At 41.1% G+C, this 20,338-nt stretch overlaps 1 long non-coding RNA gene across 1 annotated transcript; it reads right to left on the minus strand.

The window, feature by feature from the left end:
- Nucleotides 1-11,538: 11,538 nt before the first annotated feature.
- LOC115619141 lies at nucleotides 11,539-19,974 on the minus strand. Its single transcript, XR_003994931.1, has 3 exons — nucleotides 19,848-19,974; nucleotides 13,673-13,675; nucleotides 11,539-11,549 (listed from the first exon to the last, which is right to left on the minus strand). It is a non-coding gene; the product is annotated as an uncharacterized LOC115619141 (long non-coding RNA).
- Between the last annotated feature and the right edge of the window lie 364 nt (nucleotides 19,975-20,338).

Here is a 20,338-nt window from a genome sequence, read left to right on the forward strand (position 1 = left end):
TTGGCTGTCACCAACCACCTCGTTGTTTTTCATGTGCCTTAGCATGCTTTCCGGGAGAATTTGCTCCAAGATTTTGCCAGGCACAGAGGTGAGACTGACTGGTCTGTAGTTCCCCGGGTCTTCTACCTTCCCCTTCTTGAAAATGGGGGTTATATTTCCCTTCTTCCAGTCATCAGGAACTTCACTTGACTGCCATGACTTTTCAAATATGATGGACAGTGGCTTAGCAACTTCATTTGCCAGCTCCTGCAGGACCCATGGATGGATTTCATCAGGTCCCACGGACTTGTGCACATTCAGGTTCTTAAGATGGTCTCGAACCTGATCCTCTCCTACAGTGGGCCTAAGGTCTTCATTCTCACAGTCCCTGCATCTGCCTTCCAAGACTTGGGTGGGGTGGTCAGAGCATTTGCCAGTGAAAACTGAGGCAAAGAAGTCATTGAGAACCTCAGCCTTCTCCAAATCCAGGGTAGCCAGTTCTCCCGATAGCTTCCGGAGGGGGCTCACGTTGTCCTTTGTCTGTCTTTTATTTGCTACATACCTATAGAAGCCCTTACTGTTTTCTTTCACATCCCTTGCCAGATTTAATTCTAACTGGGCCTTAGATTTCCTGACCTGGTCCCTGGCTTCCTGGACAACATTCCTGTATTCTTCCAAGGCCGCCTGTCCTCGCTTCCACCTTCTATAAGCTTCTTTTTTCCCTCTAAGTTTCCTCAGCAGCTCCTTATCCATCCATGGACGTCTCCTGGCCCTCCTGCCATACTTCCTTCTAGTCGGGACGCAACACTCCTGAGCACGGAGCAGGTGATCCTTGAACATCAACCAGCAGTCTTGGGCCCCCCCTTCCCTCCATGGCTTTATCCCATGGAACCTTACTAAGCAGGTTCCTGAAGAGGCCAAAGTCTGCTCTCTTGAAGTCCAGGGCAGTGAGCTTGCTGCATGCTCTTCTCACTGTCCTGAGGATCTCGAACTCAACCATCTCATGATCGCTACTGCCAAGGCTGCCTTGGATCGTCACATTTCCTACCAGTCCCTCCCTGTTGGTGAGCACGAGGTCAAGCATGGCACCTCTCCTCATCGGCTCCTCTATTACTTGGAAGAGGAAGTTGTCTTCCACACAATCGAGGAACCTCCTGGATTGCTTGTGCCGGGCCGTACTGTCCCTACAAGAGATATCAGGATAGTTGAAGTCCCCCATGAGGACAAGGACCTGCGAGCATGAGACTGCTCCTATCTGTCTGTAGAGTGCTTCATCCACAGAGTCCTCTTGATCAGGGAGCCTGTAACAGATCCCCACAGTAATGTCCCCCATCACTGTTCTCCCTTTGACCCTGACCCACAAACACTCTGTTGACTCATCACCCATCCCCAGACAGAGTTCCAAACTTTCCAGCCCATCACTGACATAAATAGCAATGTCCCCTCCCTGTCTGCTGGGCCTTTCTTTTCTAAACAGCCTGTAACCTTCCATTCCAACACTCCAGTCATAGGAGCCATCCCACCATGTTTCTGCGATACCAATGACATCATTTCCCTTTAGCCTTGCACACATCTCTAATTCCTCTTGTTTGTTCTCCATTCTACAGGTGTTTGTATAGAGGCATCTGAGCCGAGATCCAAATGAAGCCGACTCAATGGCTGGAAGAGCTGAAATACCTCTACATCGCTCCCAGCACTTATAGGTGCTGGCAACTGACTGGGAGTGTTGGGATGGATCGATGCCACCTCCCCCAACACATATACTTTAAAGCTTTCTTGACCAGCCTGGCAAGTCTCCTACCAAAACAGCTCTTCTACTTCTTTGTCAGGCCACCTCCACCAGCCTCCAGGTAAACCTGGCCTCCCAAATTTAGTCCTATGTTCTAAATAGCCAAACCCCTGACTATGGCTCCACTGTTCTAACCATTTATTAACCTGCCAAATGCACCTAGCTTTTTTAAGGTCCTCCCCTTTGACCTGGAGAATTGATGAAAAAACTATCTGAGCTCTAGAGCCCCTAACCACCTCTCCCAGGGCTCTGTAGTCCTTTTTAATGTTCTCCAGGCTACTGTTATCTATATCTCTAGCACCCACATGGACCACTAGAAGGGGGTAATAGTCAGCAGGACTTACTAGACCAGGCAGCCTCTCAGCAACATCCCTGATACGAGCCCCTGGCAGGCAACACACCTCCCTTGAGACTGGGTAAGGCCAACAGATGTTTGTGTCTGTGCCTTTCAAAGCAGAGTCCCCTACTACTATGACTCGCTGCTTTTTCCTGGAGGCACCAGTAGTGATCCTCTTTACTGGTGCATCAGCTGGTTAAATGTTGTAAATGAAGTCTCTGTATGTTAGGGCAAATTTCTCTTTCACTATGGCTTGTCATATTCTCAGTAAGACAAATAGCTTGATGCAAGAGTCTAGCCCAAACAGAAAGCAAAGCTGGATTTTATTCACTGTGATGGGTTGTGCTCAGCCATATCAGAAGTGGTGGCTGAGCAGCCGCTTTTCACAGCATAAACATAGGCAGGCCAGCCCTCAAAGCAGACTCATGGCAAAGCATGAGGGAAGCTGAACTGTGTGAACCAAAACACTTCCCATCATGGATGAGTGAATGTGGGACTGAGGCTTGCCTGTAGCCTCTGTAAGAGGAGCAGCATAGATCAAGATACCCTGTCCATGGAGTGGAGTTCTGGATGCTTCATATGAAGGGCGTAATCCTGCCAAGATGACCTCTACTTATGTTTCTTATTTCTTATTTCCTGACATAAGTGTCTGTCCATAGAATGATGAAAAAAAACCTGCTAGCAGGACCTTTTAGCGAACATGCTTTGCCTTGTTTGGGCACCTGGAAAATATCTGTATTTTCTTCTTCTCATAGGAGGCTATTTTCATATTATGACTGAAAGGCCTTTTAATGCATCTGTTGTCCATAATGTATGTAAGCTTATGACTTGCATTTGAGTACTTATTTTCACAACTACTTTTTATGAAGCTGTTGATAAACTTCAGGCAAAAAAAGGCCAATTCACAACATATTTGTGGCTGTTGAGAGCCACTTGATGTGTTTCACTGAAGACGCATATCTAATTTACGAAGCCAGCAATTTGGTTCCAAAATGTTGATCACATACATGCAAGTGCAGTGTGTACTTGCTAGTGCATCGTACCTTCCATGTGCAAAATCTAAGATTGCATAGGCTATAATAACTTTTGATTATAATCATCAGGATATGACCATTTATTAGTACTGTTCAGGGCTAATGATTGAAGTCAGTGTTGAAACTTAGGGCTGAACCTGAAATATAAATCCAGCTGAAGCTTCAAAAGCAGAATAGCCTCCAGTAGGAGGATGATTCCCCCATTGCAAACACAGAGCCGCTTCAGCATGCCGACCAGAACACATCATCTTATATGAACATGCAGGATGGAAAGTCTAATTCTAGAGAATATGTAAAGCACCCCAAATATTGGTAGGAATCTTTTTGAACTGCTCCAGATTCTTTTTAATTTAGTGAACTTTTCATCATGTATCCTACTCTTTTTCAATAGAAATATTGTTTTACTTTACTTATGTCTTTTCTTTTGTGATCTGTTCAACATAAGACAGCTCACGCTGCACATATAATACTATACAAATGAGAATGTATCTATCTCTGATTACTGCTGTGCCTTTTTTATACTATTTTCTCACCCTTTATGAATATTTAGTTTACCTTTGCTCTTTTTTTTTGACAAAATATTGAACAGAGGACAGATGTTTTGTGTCATATATCTGCAATAATGCCAGACATTTTGCTAAGCTGCTGAATGCATGATTACCCTTAAACTGATCCTACTTCTGTGTATCATTTTTCCTGTGTCCCATTGTATTAAACTGTATCCATCATTACCTGTGAAATATCATGTAGCCAAGTTCATGTTAACCCATTCTGAATTTCTCACATTCTCAAGCTGGTGCAAAACAATTATTTCTCTGGTCATTATACATTTTTTCACTCAAAATATTTCCTCCAAATCAGTCACTTAATAGTGGTCTGTAAGGAACTATTAATGGTGCTGACCTCTCCAGCCTGGGAAATGTCATTACATAGTTTGGCAAAACTTTTTCCTCATAGAACATCCTTGTTATTTGAAATGACCTGGTAGAGAAATGTTTCCATACTAAGTTATCACAGTCTGGCATATTGTCAGGTAATTGGCAGTTATGAAAACACCACATTCATTCCCCCTAAAGTTGATGCAGTTTTTCTGCTACTCTAAAGTGTGGATTTGGGGGAGGACAGAGTTTCTAAACATCATAACCTTGCTGAGGGGATTGTTACCCCAGCTAGCAAATGCTCAATTGCAAGCAACAGATTTATCACCTGACATAATTAATGGCCTAGATAGTGACATTTCCCATATTATAGACAATCAGGAATTATGAGCCCAGCTGCTAGCCTTCTCATTCACTGAAATCAGTTGATAAATATGTTTATTCAAGGTCAGCTTGGCCTCATCCATTAGAAATATTGTTTTTCTAAATATTACATTGATTTAATTTAACTCTAATCAATTTAAAATGGTTCTGACAATTAACAAAAGCTTCAAATATGATCTTAAAATAATAGGATTCATTAGCTATGTTTAGGATTAAACTTATCCTAATAGGGCTATTTTTCTTCTGAGGGCATGTAATAGGCTGACTGGTGGTCAGTCAAAATGAAATCAATTATTATAAATTATGTAGTTTGGTTGATTATGTTGTGCAATGCCAGATAACTAAATCAGCTTTAAATGGAAGAGGAAAGCAAGTAGACCCATGTAGAGACATTCACCTGGTGAATGCAACAGGATCATATGGCTCATCTGGCATTGCACCTCATTTTAAAATAAAATATATTGTACTAGTGATTTCTAATGCTTAAAATAAAATAAAATAATAATCAACTTTTAGCTGCAGTTTCCCCCTGGTTATAGAGCTGAATTTAATGACTGGCTGAAAAGTATTTGTCAACACAACAGCTGGAGAGCAACATTTTCTTGTAGCTTTATGTCACAGCATATGCCAGCCACTCAGAACATGTGATAATTCAACTGGAGCTGGTACTACAACAGCAGATGGGTTGAAGCATTGTTATTCTCACTTTAGCTCCCAGCCCTTGAGGGATCACTAAATAAAATCAAAGCAGATGGACCATTACAAGCTCATGTGTGTTCACTACAAGCACCTCAACCTCCGGTTGTGATATACTGCACCTTTGTATAAAATGACATGTAAGGTAACATGGCCTAAAGAAAATAGCAAGTGAGGAATGAGGCTGGGAAATATGCACAGATCTATTTACCACTTGAATTCTTACCTTGCAGAAAGGGTTCATTTCTTCCCCTCTTTCTCCATGTTTACCACTGTATTTCATTCATTTCCTCTCACTTGTCGTAAGAACTAACAGAGGTGGCCATTTGTTGTGGCTGTAGGAGGTCTAACAGATTTCCCGGCCTCTAAAAAGACAGGATGAATGCTACTAAGTAACAGTGCAAAGCTCCTGTAACTCATTTCTACACAGTGTTGATAAATATGCTAATCCAGGTGTCCCACAAGTGGCAAGGCGTTGACCACCCACTGATACCAATGCCTGCAGGGATCAAGACTTCCCTGTGCATTTCTCAACCTGCTCATGATGAGGTGTCCTGGGTTCAGCTACAGCAGTCATTTTTTCTCCTTCTTAGTAGCTGGTGCAGTGCTGTGTTTTCGACTTTCAGCCTGGGAACAACGCTGATATAACACCAATGTTTTCAGTTGTTGCTAAGTAATGTTTATACCGATCAAGGACTTTCTCAGTCTCATGCTCTGCCAGGGAGGAGGGGAAGCTGGGAGGAAGCAGAGACAGGACACCTGACCCAAACTAGACAAAGGGGTATTCCATACCATGGCATGTCACGCCCAGGATATAAACTGTGGGGAGTTACCCGGAAGGCCCAGATCGCTGCTGGGGTTGGGCTGGGTATCGGTTGGTGGGTGGTGAGCAATTGTATCCTCGTCAAAAAGTTGATTTATTTGATCTCCGAATTGTTGCACTTGATCTCAGAGTTTCAGCATGTCGTACCTTAATTACAGCCAGTATTTGCTGCTTTAGTGTTTGTCGGCTGGGGGGCCTGGGCTAAGGTTATTGTTTCACTGTACTTCATGGTAATGACTTGTAATACAATAGAATCATTGACCACGAAACTGGTCTGGCTTGTGTTCCCAGCGTGGTCATCACCTCTATACTTTGGGAGGGATATAATGAAAATTTTAGCAATTGCATATCTTTTTTTTTTCCTCGGGGGTTCAACCTACGAAGGAGGCATTCCCTTACACCTCCCACTCCCCCACCAGCCTATTTGCAACAGCAGTTGAGAGTTCTGAAGGTTTTGGATGGCCTTTGAATAAGCTTGAGACCTGCCTGCTGATTGTGCTGGGGATCAGCATGTTGGCACACATACTGAGAATGTTTTACCCATGGCCATCCCACCCTGGGAACACCCTATTTTGTCTGATCTTGGAAGTTAAGCAGTATCGGGTTCTAGTCTGGTCTAGGGTTAGACAATGATATAGGAGGACTACCAAGAGATTTTCCCCGAGGCTGGACAGGCATGAGTGGCAGGGTGTGTGGGATAGTATGGGCAAGTATCTAGGCCAGTGGGCCCCTCCAGTGCTTTGGAACTTCACCACTGAACAAGTGCAACATCCGGAAAACATAGTAAAACACTTAAACGAGGCGTGCTGTCATCCTGGTAAAACCAGAGAGGAAGAAATCATGACAACGTGCTGGAGCTTGGCCTCTACGCCTACAGAGCCCTGCTCAACACTATCCAGCACCTTCAAAGGGAAAAAGATGTCTCTGGATCTGAAGGAAAAGGAACAGACAACGCAGCTACTCCAACTCCAAGTACAGTAGCTACACCAACCCCAGTGACAAGCACAGCAGTTGCTCAAACCCCGAGCACAACAGACATCGCAGCTACTCCAACTCAAAGCACCGCAACTACACTAATTCCAGCGACAAGTACAGCAGCTACTCAAACTCCGACAGCAACAGACAACGCAGCTGTTGGTGTTACTCAACCACCAAGCACAGCAGTTGCACCAACCCCGGCAACAGGCACTGCAGCGACTCCAGCCACAGTGACAGACACTGCAGATAAATCAAATGACCAATCCGTGCCAATATCGGTTGCCCCTGTAAGCAAGGGGAAAAGCAAACGAGAGGCACAAAGAGCAATCCATGCAGTGAAGAAAGATGAAGACCCAGTGCACTTACTACAGAGGACAGCATCTGAACGAGAGTTATTGATACAGGAATCAGAGGAAGAGGAAGAAGAAGAGGTGACTTCTCAATCCCGGCCCTCGACCGAGCTGCAGAATATGCAAAAAGATTTCACCCGTCTTCCAGGGGAGCACATTGTCACCTGGTTGCTCCGATGCTGGGACAATGGGGCCGACGGTCACGAACTAGAAGGTAGGGAAGCCAAGCAGCTGGGATCACTTGCTAGGGAAGGAGGAACTGACAAAGAGATTGCAGAAGAGAAACAAGCCCTCAGCCTTTGGAGGCAGCTTTTGGCAACTGTGAAGGAAAGGTTTCCCTACAAGGATGATGTTATGAGTCGCTCAGCCAACTGGACCACGATAGAGAGAGGCCTGCAGTACCTGAGGGAATCAGCCATTCTAGAGATGATCTATCGTAGGCCGGATGCCGGGAATGCATCTGTAGATCCAGATGAAGTGGAATGCACATGACCCATGTGGCGGAAACTTACACGGAGTGCACCATCATCATATGCCCACTCATTGGCATCAATGACCTGGAATGACAGAGCATCACCAACAGTGGATGAAGTGACTCATCATCTCCAAGCATTTGAAGACAATCTCACCCCTTCCATCATTTCAGCTGTGGAAAAACTGTCCCAGGAGGTCAAGCAACTGAGAGACGATTTATCCGATCTATCCAGCTCCCCACGTGTACCAACCCATGTCTCAACTATTAACAGAAGGCGCCCTATTGCTCAAGAGAGAAGATATAGGAGGTACACGCCACGGGCCACCCTATGGTTTTACCTGCGGGATCACGGAGAAGACATGAGAAAATTGGATGAAAACCTACCTCAGTTCTGGAGGAACGGGTGCATGAATTGAAGAGGAGAACAATGGTCAAGGATGATCCTCCCATGAAAGCTGCTGCTCCATTCTCTGGTGAGCAGTTTCCCAGATGGAGTGGAAGAGCTGATTTTGTTCCAGCTCCTGTGAGAAGGGATACTAATCCCTTTCTACAAGACATAAGTGGACAATCTTATGATCACTATTAGATTGGCCCTGCCTCCAGCCAGGTGGAGGAGAGGGACAATCGGGTTTACTAGACTGTGTGGATCAGATGGCCTGGCACATCAGTCCCACAGGAGTAGACATGATGAGTCGAATTCTCAGGACTCTTACATGTGATGTTATACTGATTCTAATTTGCATAATTGCGGGTGTAAAGACATGGAATCGAAATTCGTATGTAAGACTGATCCAGAATGTAACTACTGTTTTAAACAAAAGTGATTGTTGGGTTTGTACTCAATTGCCTAAATCAGGAGAGAGACCAGGTATTCCCCCAATTGGTATACCCATCTCCTTTAAAACAGATTGGAACACTTTGTGGGTAAATCCTGTCTATACTGATGAAGACCATACTAATTTACAGGTTTTAAAGGTCCAAACTCCAAAGATTTCAGATATAAAATGTGTGACCACAAACAAACCCCTCAGTTATGGTAACATGTCAGTAGGAAATTATCCTTATTGTAATTGGGCAATGCAACTACAACTTAGAGAACCTCTAATTGGCTACTGGAGCATTCCTAAAGGGAAAGGATGGTATTGGTTATGTGGAGAAAATGCTTATAAAGCTTTACCTCCAAATTGGAAAGGAACATGCACATTAGGTGCAATAGTTCCCAATCTTACAATCATAGAAACTTACCCCTCTGGAACTTGGATTCAAAATTTTATCAAAAGAATTAAAAGAGGATATAATCCCCTAGTGGAACGAAATACTGCTTTTCATAGTTTTGTTAGATGGCTTATTCCATCTTTGGGTGTTAGTGAATTGGAGAAAACTATTGTTAATATTTCAGCCACAATTGAAGAAATGGAAAATCACACCATTGATGCTATTTTGGCAATGCAGGAGGAGATAACTAGTTTATCTAAAGTAGTATTTCAGAACCGAATGGCATTAGATACATCGTTAGCATCCCAAGGAGGGGTGTATTCAGTCATTAATGATAGTTGTTGTTCATATATTGATCAAAGTGGAAGAATTGCTACTGATTTAAAAGAAATATGGGAAAAAGTCAAAATACTTCATGAGGTGGCACAAGACGACACCTCGTGGGGATTCAAGGAGGTCTGGAAAAGGCTAACATCTTGGCTACCCAATCTATCCTGGTTGAGGCAATTGTTTGCAAGTATAATAATGATAATAATTGTAATCCTAATCACATGTGTTTCAATTCAATATTTCTTTTGGTGTTGCAAACATTCAATGATGGATTATGAAGAATGGAAAAGAAACAAGATTAAATATCAGGTGGAAACAGGAAAGTATTTTTAAAAAACTTTAAATAATAATGGGATAAATTAAGAATATTGCAAAAGAATTTGCAAAAGGACAGAAAAAGGGGGATTTGAGACAAGGAAGTACAAAATGAAATATAATCCTTTGCAAACAAGAAAATTCAGTTTTAAGGAACTTTAAGCTTGGTGGCTTTGTACATAACAACAAAACTTTCCAAACCTAAAAAGCCCAACCAAAAGAACATAATAAGGATCATTGTATAAGATAAATCATTGTAGCTGACATAGTTTTAGAACCTTATGACCTTCATATAAAATTTATTGTAAGCAAAATAAGGACTGTAGATAAAGAGTGTCTGAAACTAGCAGATGTTCAGGATGTGCTGTAGCTAAGTTAACTGATAAGTAGAAGGACGAGAAGAAATCACTCACTTATGTCAGCAGTGTTACCGAACTAATTAAACTAGCGTAAGCACTTATCTACTGTGCAGACCTCAAAGACTACAGAACAAGAATTCAAGGAAAAGATAAGGTGATGAAGAGAAAGATGATGAAGAAACGACCACCAAAGGTCCCAAAGACCGCTACCATAAAGTGCGCATGCGGGAAGAATGTTCTAGGAATGTGATATCATGTGTAAACAACTTCATGAATATATATACAATATAATGAATATGCATGACTAACAACGATATATTCACGGTTTGGTTGATGCTCGGACAGAACACGCTAGGAGGAGCTATCCCCGTGTTCTCTGGCGCTGCAATAAAGAATACCTGCTTGTCAACTTAAAACTTTGTTGACGAGTTCCTAACGAGTTCTACGAATCACTGATAACTCTAAAGAGATTCAAAGGAAAGGCATAGATGTTGTAATGTGTGACTATTTCTTTTATTCTAAAGACACCTACACTAAGTCATTTAAGTAAAAGCAATAAAAATATTTGCATGCTATTCAGTAATTGTGTAAATCCACTTAGATATAGCCTGAAAGAACACATTCCTGTGGTTGATTATTTAAAATTAATTCCCTCTGCCAGACCTGCAAAGTATAGAAAAATGTTTAAGAGTTCCACTAGAAAACATCTGCAGTTACTTCTGTACCAGCTACTTACCAACATATCCATCCAGTTTAGGTGAAATTCAGATCATGCAAATCAGTGGCTCCTATGAAATCAATGCACTGAGGTAAGGCTGGGTCAAGATTAGTGTCCCAGTATCAAGTACATCAAGTTAAACAATATTAATTTCCCCAAAACTTTCAGAAATATGCACTGAAATTCAAACTAGTAATAAAAATTGAAGAGAATAGTAGTAAGAATAAATAAAAGGTCTACCATCCCGATCTGCCATGCTGTCAAAGAAGAGCCAGGCAGAGTCATCCCTCTCATATTTAACAAAAGCTGCACAGTGGCTTGTTTCTATGCAGATAACAGCAAACAACTCCATCTTCTGGTATGGGATGCAGCCATGTCACCAGTCCCAGTCTGGCAGGTCTTTAGGTAGTGACAATGGATTGAATTTATGACTCTGCCTCTTGGGATGAAGATAAACCTACAATTGAAGTGATATTTCGGGAGAGCGAAACCACCCCATAAGATTGTTTCAGTGGCAAAGCTAAAAAGAACATTACTGCTGAACTGAAGATTAATGGCATTAGAGAAGGAGCTGCAATAACAGCAGCAGACTAAATGTTTCTTCTACTTTTCCCCACTATTGTAGTTCAGTATTGCCCAGAAAATTCAAATCCAAAGTTAGAAGGGAGGTCAGATTTAATGCAACAATTTTCTACTGTGCTCAGACTTGAAAACAAGCCATGACAGCTTCAAGCAAGTTACCAAACAGCTCAAAATTAAGCTGTTCTATGTCATGAATTTATCAATTCAAACAAGGCAGCACATATGTAAAATCAGTATTTGAAGCAGGTGACAGGAAATAGATTCCAAGCTGCCTACAATTACATCTCCACTGTATTCTGTCCTGGATCTTGCAGTTGTCATGTTTTTAGTAAGAAACTGTCAATAAATATATTTCAGGGTCCAATGGAGCTCCTAATTTGTCACCGAAGGCTACATTTTACCTGGTGAGCACAGTCACACTAGTGCTGGTGAGAAATTCTCACTCCGTTCTTATGCCTTTCTTTCAATTATTACAGCATATACCATTTGGGTTAAACCTGTGTAGAGTAACAAAGACGACAACTTACTTGGGTATTGCACATTTTGCAGAACTGTTTGATTTTCCCAGCAGAAATATCAGTGCCTTCGTAATATTCTCTGCACTCATACATAGCGAGCCCTCCACATACACGGCACTGCCTGGGAGCTGCATTTTAAAAGACTATATTAGTCTCCAATTTGGGGAGGCTTTTTTTGGTTTTTAAGACTAGGGCTCTAGAAAGGAGGGAAGATTACTACTTTAAGTGGAAAAAATCACTACATTAAAAAAAAGCTAAAACCAGACTGCCAATCAAAGAAGAAATGTACCACTGTATTTAACTTTTCTTTGACATCATGTGGAATAAGAGAAAAACGCTTAAGAGTAGGAAGTTGCAAAACAGTAAGTTATATCAACTGCATGAACAAGTGAAAGAAGGCTTTTACATCAAGTTAGTTCTCTCATCATAGTGGTACAGCTAGCTTATCCATTAGGTCTGTCAACACCGGGGGAAAAAAAACAACATTAAAAAAATAGCATATGCTGACAGCCATGACAGTGAAAGAAAAGGCCATGACAGTTTCAGAAATTATTATTCTAAGAAATTTTAGCAGGTTTATTAATTCCTATCTCACATTTAAAACTGTCTTTCCTTAGGTGATGCAATGAAAAATTCAGTTCATGACAAATGTCAGAAATTTAGGTCACAAAAAAATGATCAATTTATAGTTGAAAAATGCACCATCACTACATGCTGCACATTTACACACTAATCTCAGGTTTTCTTCTTCTGATTTGATGAACTGATGACAAAAAGCTTAGGAACAAGCAGCACAAACTGATAAAGACTAATGAAACATAGTCAACATTGTAAATACCTGTTAACCAATCTCAGTGCTACACTTAGCTTTTAAGATTTCCTACCTGCCATATTAATGAATGGGTTTGCTGCTAATAACTCAGTTTTAACAATGGTGTCTTGAAATAATAAGTTTAGTTAACTCACACTACCTGGTTAAATATTTAATTGAAAACCAAACAAACCCCCAAAACTACCAGGTGTACTCACTTTCACTGTGTCAGTCACTCTCAACAACTCTTTCATTACACAACACAATGTTATATACTTACTGTCTTCAAGTAAGTCTGTTATATTTAATTCCAACGATGGAAAAATTTTGTCGAACATTTTGAAGTCTTTTCCAAACAGGGGCATCTGGATGATCAGGCAAGAGGGTGCCTAGGTAAATTGCCAGAATATAATGTAATGAGCTTGAGATAGACAATTATCTAAATTTAGGGACATGCTTCTAATGCAATAAACATATTCATGTTATTAAAACTTGCAGCCCATTGACTTCAAAATTAACAAGAGAGTAAGCAAAACAAAAGTCTTTGAGAGAAACTACAGCTAAAACCCAAACCAGTCAATAGGAAAGTGGCATCTAAATCATTGTCAAATGTCGTAAGTCCCAGTCATGCTCAAATAGGATAGTAAATGTACTGAACTACACTCCCTCATGGCGGGGGGATTCTTGCTTTATAAAGCTTTTTACAGAGGTATCTCAAAATACTAGTCCTTAAAACAACCTACTGGCAGTAACTAAGAAGTTCTCTTTTAGTAATTGTTTACCTAAATTAATTTGGTCTGTTCAACCAAAGGATACATGTCATTATTTTGACCTTAAAACATTTCTGTAAAGTAGGCAACCTGTACCACTGACATAGCACTCCCATTGCCAACATGTCCGCATTTTGTTTTTGCACCAAATCCCACTCTTGTTCCATTGCTGAATGGGCAAACATCCAGGTATCATCACTAACTGAGCAACAGCTGTCACCAAACTCTGCAAAATTCAAGTTGCTGTTGATGAATGACCACTCTAATAACAGCTGAATTGTCAGGACTCCAACTTTCTCGGTTTTGTCCATTAGAATTTGATGGAAGTAACAGTCTTGTACTTTCTGACCTGCTGATCTAAAAACATTTTAAAAACACAGATTCGGAAGCTTTACTATAAGAATGATTGTATTTTCCTAGTAAAATAACATCTACCAGAAAATAGCCCATACAACATCCTCTCTGCATTGAAATATATTATGCTTTCAAAAAAAAACAAAACCCCAAAGCACAAAAAACACCCAACCAAACACAAACACACCCCAACATCACTCCATTCCCCAAACCCCAGACAAGAACCACAAAACCCCAACAGAATTTTATATGGACAGGGAGAAGGACAAAATATTAAGTTCCAATTTAAATAAGTTTTGAGGTCAGATGTTTCAAAACAGTCAAAATTAAGTACTGAGGTTTTCACGTAATATTTCTGTTACATAAACATATGTCTGTGATATTTGGGAAGAGAGCTTCAGGTGAGTAATACAGCCAACTCTGAAAGGACATAACAAAGGACACAGAAGACAGTGCTCACATTGGAGAAATGGATTTTGCTGTCATGGACAAAAAGCACATAGGAGTAACAGGCCTCCAATAGTAAAAGAAAAACAAGTTACGTAGGAGCTGTTTCACCCCGGTGTCAAAGTTCCTTGCTTTTACTTTACTCTTTTCAGCTGTGATTTCTGCTACAGCAGCACACCTGTTAACTACCAAAACCTAGAAATATATTCTCACACAAAGATCTATTATTCTAATTATAATAAAGACCATTATTATAATCATACTATTATACCCCAGCTGTTTATCAGAATAATACATTAGCCACAGGGGTTTCTTGGAATGTTGTATTTCACAGAATTGAAGAGAGACAGTAACAACAACTGTGATGGTCTTCAGATGGCAAGCTATTCTCTGAATGCTTCTCTATATAGAGCAAATACATGCTTGAGGTTACTAGTAGTTGTGTTTTGGGGGTATTGTTTTGTTTTTTAACCTAACAGTAGATTACAAATGTAGACCTTTGTCTAGGCAGAAGCAGGAACGGTTTCAAATTCACAATATATATGCCTTGATTACTCATCCCTTCAACCTTCCTCAAGATTTCCCTACAGAACCACCACAGAAGGTAGCCTTAGTACACCACATGGCATCTACACAGTGAACTACAACACACTGCACACTGATGCTCCCATAACTCCACACAGCACAACAGACAGTGGGTACTTGCCTCACACACCACTGAGCTAAAGCAGCACATAAACTAATACAATTCTTGTGATAAGGAAAGGACTGAAAAACTATGGGAAATGCCTGGCCACTGGGGCAAAACCCACCTTCCAAAAAAGGTAGGAAATAATAGTGTCAAATTTGTCAGAACTTTATTATACTGAATCTCATTAGAAATACGAATCACAAATCAAAGGTGCTCGAAGAGATCAATTGGAAAGGCAGCAGAAACTCTCTCCTCATCAGCCCCTACAAATAGACAAGTTCAACAAAGAGAAAAAGATTCCCCTTATTTTCAACAGTGGCTCAAATCTTAAAATATGATGAAATAAAATATTCAAAAATTCTTCTGGATCTGTAGGGAGAGGGAGAAAAATGTCTTGTTAGTATGCAAAACCAGATTCAAGACTGATTTTAAATAAACTTTTCCAAAATTTTAATAGGAAAAGTAGTAAAAGTTAATTTTTACAGCTTTATTAACACAAGATAATGACAAGAAGATTTTCATGACACAAAATTTCATGCCTTATCAGTCTTCATTTCTGAGGAAGAGCCTTAGATCTCCCCTCACTGATAGAAGGCAAGAAAAGAAATCTAGTCTTTCATTGACTGTTACGGTAGAAACTGTTCAGCTAGGGCTCCTCACAGACTGAGGAAACTGAAAAGTCCTTTTTACCATCCAATGATCACTCAAATCTCTGGTGGAGATATTACTGCTACAGAGAAATATTTGCGTGGTTTGTTCTGGTATAATTATACAGAAAGCTATTTCAGTTCCTTCATATTATGGTTCTTACCAATCTCAAAGAAATAAAAACCTCCCCAGTTAGCTTTTTCCTCTGAAGTGAATCCTGATGCAGCCTCAACTTTTTCAAGTATTTTCCTCACTTTCATTATTTTTGTAGCGCATACATATCCAAATCTAAGATAAATGGGTTTAATAAGCTATTAGCTAGTTTGCGATCAAGTCAGAAGGAGAAAAAAATCCCTCTTAAATGCTGAAATACAGGCTCTCAGATCCCTCTTTACCTGCGTACAGTATTGCTTCAAAACTACGTACAGACTCCTCATATTCAGGCTGACTTCCATTTTTTTCAATGCAGTAAAAATTTAGTGCAGTGCTCAATGTTCTTGTATAACCTTTAAGACCTCTTTTTAAACATTAACTTACCAGGGTAACTCTTTTCTGATTTGTCAGTCAATTACTTTCAATTTGTTTTCACTCTACTTTGCACCACTTAATATATTTTCAGAATGTCACATAACATCACTGTGGGCATTATTAAAAATAATATTTCAATATTTGAGAAAAAAGATACAGAAACTGAAGTTTTGAGGATTTAATCTTTTCCTCTAAAACTTTACAAAAAGTGCAAAGAAAGATTTGAGCATGGTAGAAAGGCAGGAGAAGACTTTATCTTCTCAGCAACTTGAGATTTCTGCTGACTGGGGTATATCCTATACCCTATACCATAGAACCCTGGAACACACTCTTACAAGAACAAGGGTTTAGAAGCCATCATTTTATTCCAGGAATCCAAAGAAAAAAATTGTGATAAATTGTTCAGTGACAGCCCAAAGAATTTCAGAACTACGTGTTTAAAAAAATAAAGCTACACACAAATAACTTTTTCTTCTAGATTTTTGCCACATTTCCTTGGTTCATTTTGCCTAAAAAATTAAAAAGCTCATGTTAAATTGTTTTAATAAGTGTTTTGACCATTTGCAGACCACACATAAAAATTAATGCGACTTTTAAAGCCCTGATAAATCTATCAAATTGTGAAACTCCACATAAGATAAACCAAATGCTTTTATTGTCCACAACAGCATTAAAAACATGTAAATACAGATGCTGTGAACAAATGTAACTTGCATTTATCAATGCTTTTTTATTCCTACCTATGCAAATTTTACGAGAGCTTTATGCTAATCGATTTCTACATAGAGACTAGTGAAAATATTTTACCAAAAAATGAATAACTATTTCCAGTTAGCACTGCTTAAATTTTCCATTAAGAATAAGTAAAAATACTCAATCCAAGCAACTGAGAAGACTGGCAGCAGCAGCTAGCCAAACTTTTCAGGTTTGCAATAGGAATTCATACACAGCAGGATCTGGTGTAAAAATTTCCATTAGACCAGAGATCAGTTCATGTCTTTACTTACATTCTCAGAGGATTCAGAATCTCTGTCCACAACAGCTCTTGGGTCTCACTATAATACTCTACGTCATTCTTTTCTTTAGGCCCGAATAACACAGTGTCCAAAACAGAGCTAAAAGAAAACAGGCTGTGAAGAAAAAAAGGAAAGGAAGGTGGTTTTGATTCTGGAAGATACAACCGTTTAGATGCCTGAGCAACATGAGACAAAGCAAGCAAAGACACAGGAAGAATTAAAGAACTAAAAATCAAAAAGATATAATTAAGGACAGAGGACAAACACAGCTGCACTAAACAGGAAAAGTCCACTCTAACCTGGTGTACTATACCTGGTGTCCTTTCTGTAGCAGAGTAGAAAAGCAATTGCCCAGGCAGGATTCTGGAAACATAAAAGATATAAGAGATATTTCCGTCCCTCCATGCCCCGGCCTGTGCACTCTCATTCTTCAACCATTTTGTCATGGTTTAAGCCCAGCCGGTAACTCGGAACCATGCAGCCACTCACTCACTCCCCCCCCTTTTTCCTCCCCCCGCTCCCAGAGGGATGGGGAGGAGAATCAAAAGAATGTAACTCCCACGGGTTGAGATAAGAGCAGTCCCATAACTAAGGTATAATACAAAACCACTACTGCTACCACCAATAACAATAATGATAAGGGAAATAACAAGGGGAGAGGATACAGTTGCTCACCACCCGCCGACTGATACCCAGCCTGACCCGAGCAGCAATTTGGGCCTTCTGGGTAACTCCCCCCAGTTTCTATACTGGGCATGATGTGCTGTGGTATGGAATACCCCTTTGGCTAGTTTGGGGCAGGTGTCCTGTCTCTGTTTCCTCCCGGCTTCCCCTCCTCCCTGGCAGAGCATGAGACTGAGAAAGTCCTTGGTCAGAATAAACATTATTTAGCAACAACTAAAAACATCAGTGTTATCAGCATTGTTCCCAGGCTGAAAGTCAAAACCACAGCACTGCACTAGCTGCTAAGAAGGAGAAAAATGACTGCTGTAGCTGAACCCAGGACAGTATCCACCCCTTATTCCGTACCATTCACATCATGCTCAGATCCCACATTTTTCAATATACCATTGCTTTTGTCTCATATATATACACCCACACCACACACAAAGAGAGAGATATCATTCCTTAGTCCATGGAACAATCCCTATAAAGTTGCTGAATTCATCCAGTACATGATGTCAGGCTCCATCTCTTGTAATAGTTTTCAGGGCAGGAGGGACGGTATGTAGTGTTGGGTTGTTGCCTGCTGATGGCACCGCCAAACTCGTCTGGTCACTGCTGAGCTCGTCTGGTTTCCTCAAAATTCATTCTTTGTTGGGGTGATGATTGGAGGGTAGTCAGGGTCAGTTGCTGGCAACCTGAAGATATCTAGCTGGTGGGCTATGAAAGTGTTATAGAGCAGGCAACAGCATACAATTGAGTTCATTGGCTGTTTTCCCCCAAAATTAAATCCCCTTGAGGTACACATCGGACTTCCCCATCTTCCCGCATTACCCACCAAGTATATCCAGGTCCCAGAGCAAAAGCAATCCCATGAGTGGGTTTGCCTTTACCTGAAGCAGGAATAACCCAGACTGTCTTCCCCAACAAATTCTTTATGTGCACCACAGGAACTTTATCCCCCTCTACAGTACGTAAAAGTTCTGATTGGGCTGGGCCAGCCCTGTTGGCAGATCCCCTACTGTTGACCAACCAGGTGGCTTTTGGTAAATGTGTATCCCAGTGTTTGAAAGTCCCACCACCCATTGCTCTCAGGGTAGTTTTTAACAGCCCATTGTACCCTTTGATTTTCCCAGAGGCTGGTGCATGGTAGGGGATGTGATATACCCACTCAATGCCATGCTCTTTGGCCCAAGTGTCTATGAGGTTGTTCCAGAAATGAGTCCCATTGTCTGACTCAATTCTCTCTGGGGAGCTGTGTCGCCTCAAGACTTGTTTCTCAAGGGCCAGGATAGTGTTCTGGGCAGTGGCGTGGGGCACAGCATATGTTTCCAGCCATCTGGTGGTTGCTTCCACCATGGTAAGCACATAGCGCTTGCCTTGGTGGGTTGGTGGGAGTGTGATATAGTCAATCTGCCAGGCCTCCCCATACTTGTACTTCAGCCATCGTCCTCCATACCAGAGAGGCTTTAACCCCTTGGATTGCTTAATTGCAGCACGTTTCACATTGATGAATAACTGTGGGAGGTGAAGACGATGGGATCTGCATGATGAGTTTGAGCAACACTCTGAATACAAGCTATGAGGCCCTGATACCAAATAAGCCTTGGGAAACAGATAAGCCAGGATGTTGAAAAACGGGGAGTCTAAAAAAGAATTTTAGTTGAAGGCCAGATGTGATGCAAGGGGGCTGAACTGTCGCTGGACAAATGTAAGCGGCTGAGAACTATAGGGACTGGGTTAACAAAAGAACAAAGAAGTGTTTTACAAGTCTTTACTAGTATTCTTAAGAAGTATAGGAAGAAAATATTGATGAGGAAGAATTGAAACATGTTCTTCTATGGGCATCAAAAGCTGACCCATCTATTAATTCCACTAATATTTATACCCCAGAGATTTGGGACAAAATTGGTGTTAATCTGTGGGACTGTGCTACAAGAAATGATAAGGTTGCCGCCACTTTACTGACACCTTGGTGAACTGTTTTTGAAGCTTTAAAAGCTCGTGTCGGCTCACAATCAAAGGAAGTAGAAGCAGCACTTTCAGCTCCCCCTCCGCCCCCCTCTTTGGCAGACCCTGCTGTAAGACCAAAAACTCAGCCTGTTGCTGCTGCTCCTGCAGTTCTGCCTCCTGATATTTCCTATGATAACCCAGATGACCCTTTTGACCCAGGGATTATTGATCCGGAAAAGGAGCCTGATTTATATCCCCCAGACCCTCATGATAAATGGGCAGCTGTAAAGGGAGAAGTGAGATGAGCGGGGGATGCAGATGTATTGCATGCTTTCCCTGTGATGTATATGCCTGATCAAGATCTGCGATGGGAAGGTCTCTCATATGCTCTTATCAAAGATATCAGAGGAACAGTGAAGGACCATGGACTTGGGGCTCCGTATACAACTCATTTGATACAGACTCTCTGTGATACTCATGTATTTAACCCAAATGACTTTAAAAAGTTGTTTCATTTGATAATGTCGAACATGCAATATACTATGTGGGAATCGAAAATGAGACAGCTTGCAGACGCCCAGGCTGCTGAAAACGTAGCGTTAGGGGCCCATGACCCATTGTGAGCGGTCACTGCCGATGTCTTACTGGGGCAAGCTGATTTTAGTAGCAATGCTGTGCAAGCTAGGATTTGCCAGGC

The sequence above is a fragment of the Strigops habroptila genome, chromosome W (assembly GCF_004027225.2).
Source record: "Strigops habroptila isolate Jane chromosome W, bStrHab1.2.pri, whole genome shotgun sequence".
NCBI lineage: Eukaryota > Metazoa > Chordata > Aves > Psittaciformes > Psittacidae > Strigops > Strigops habroptila.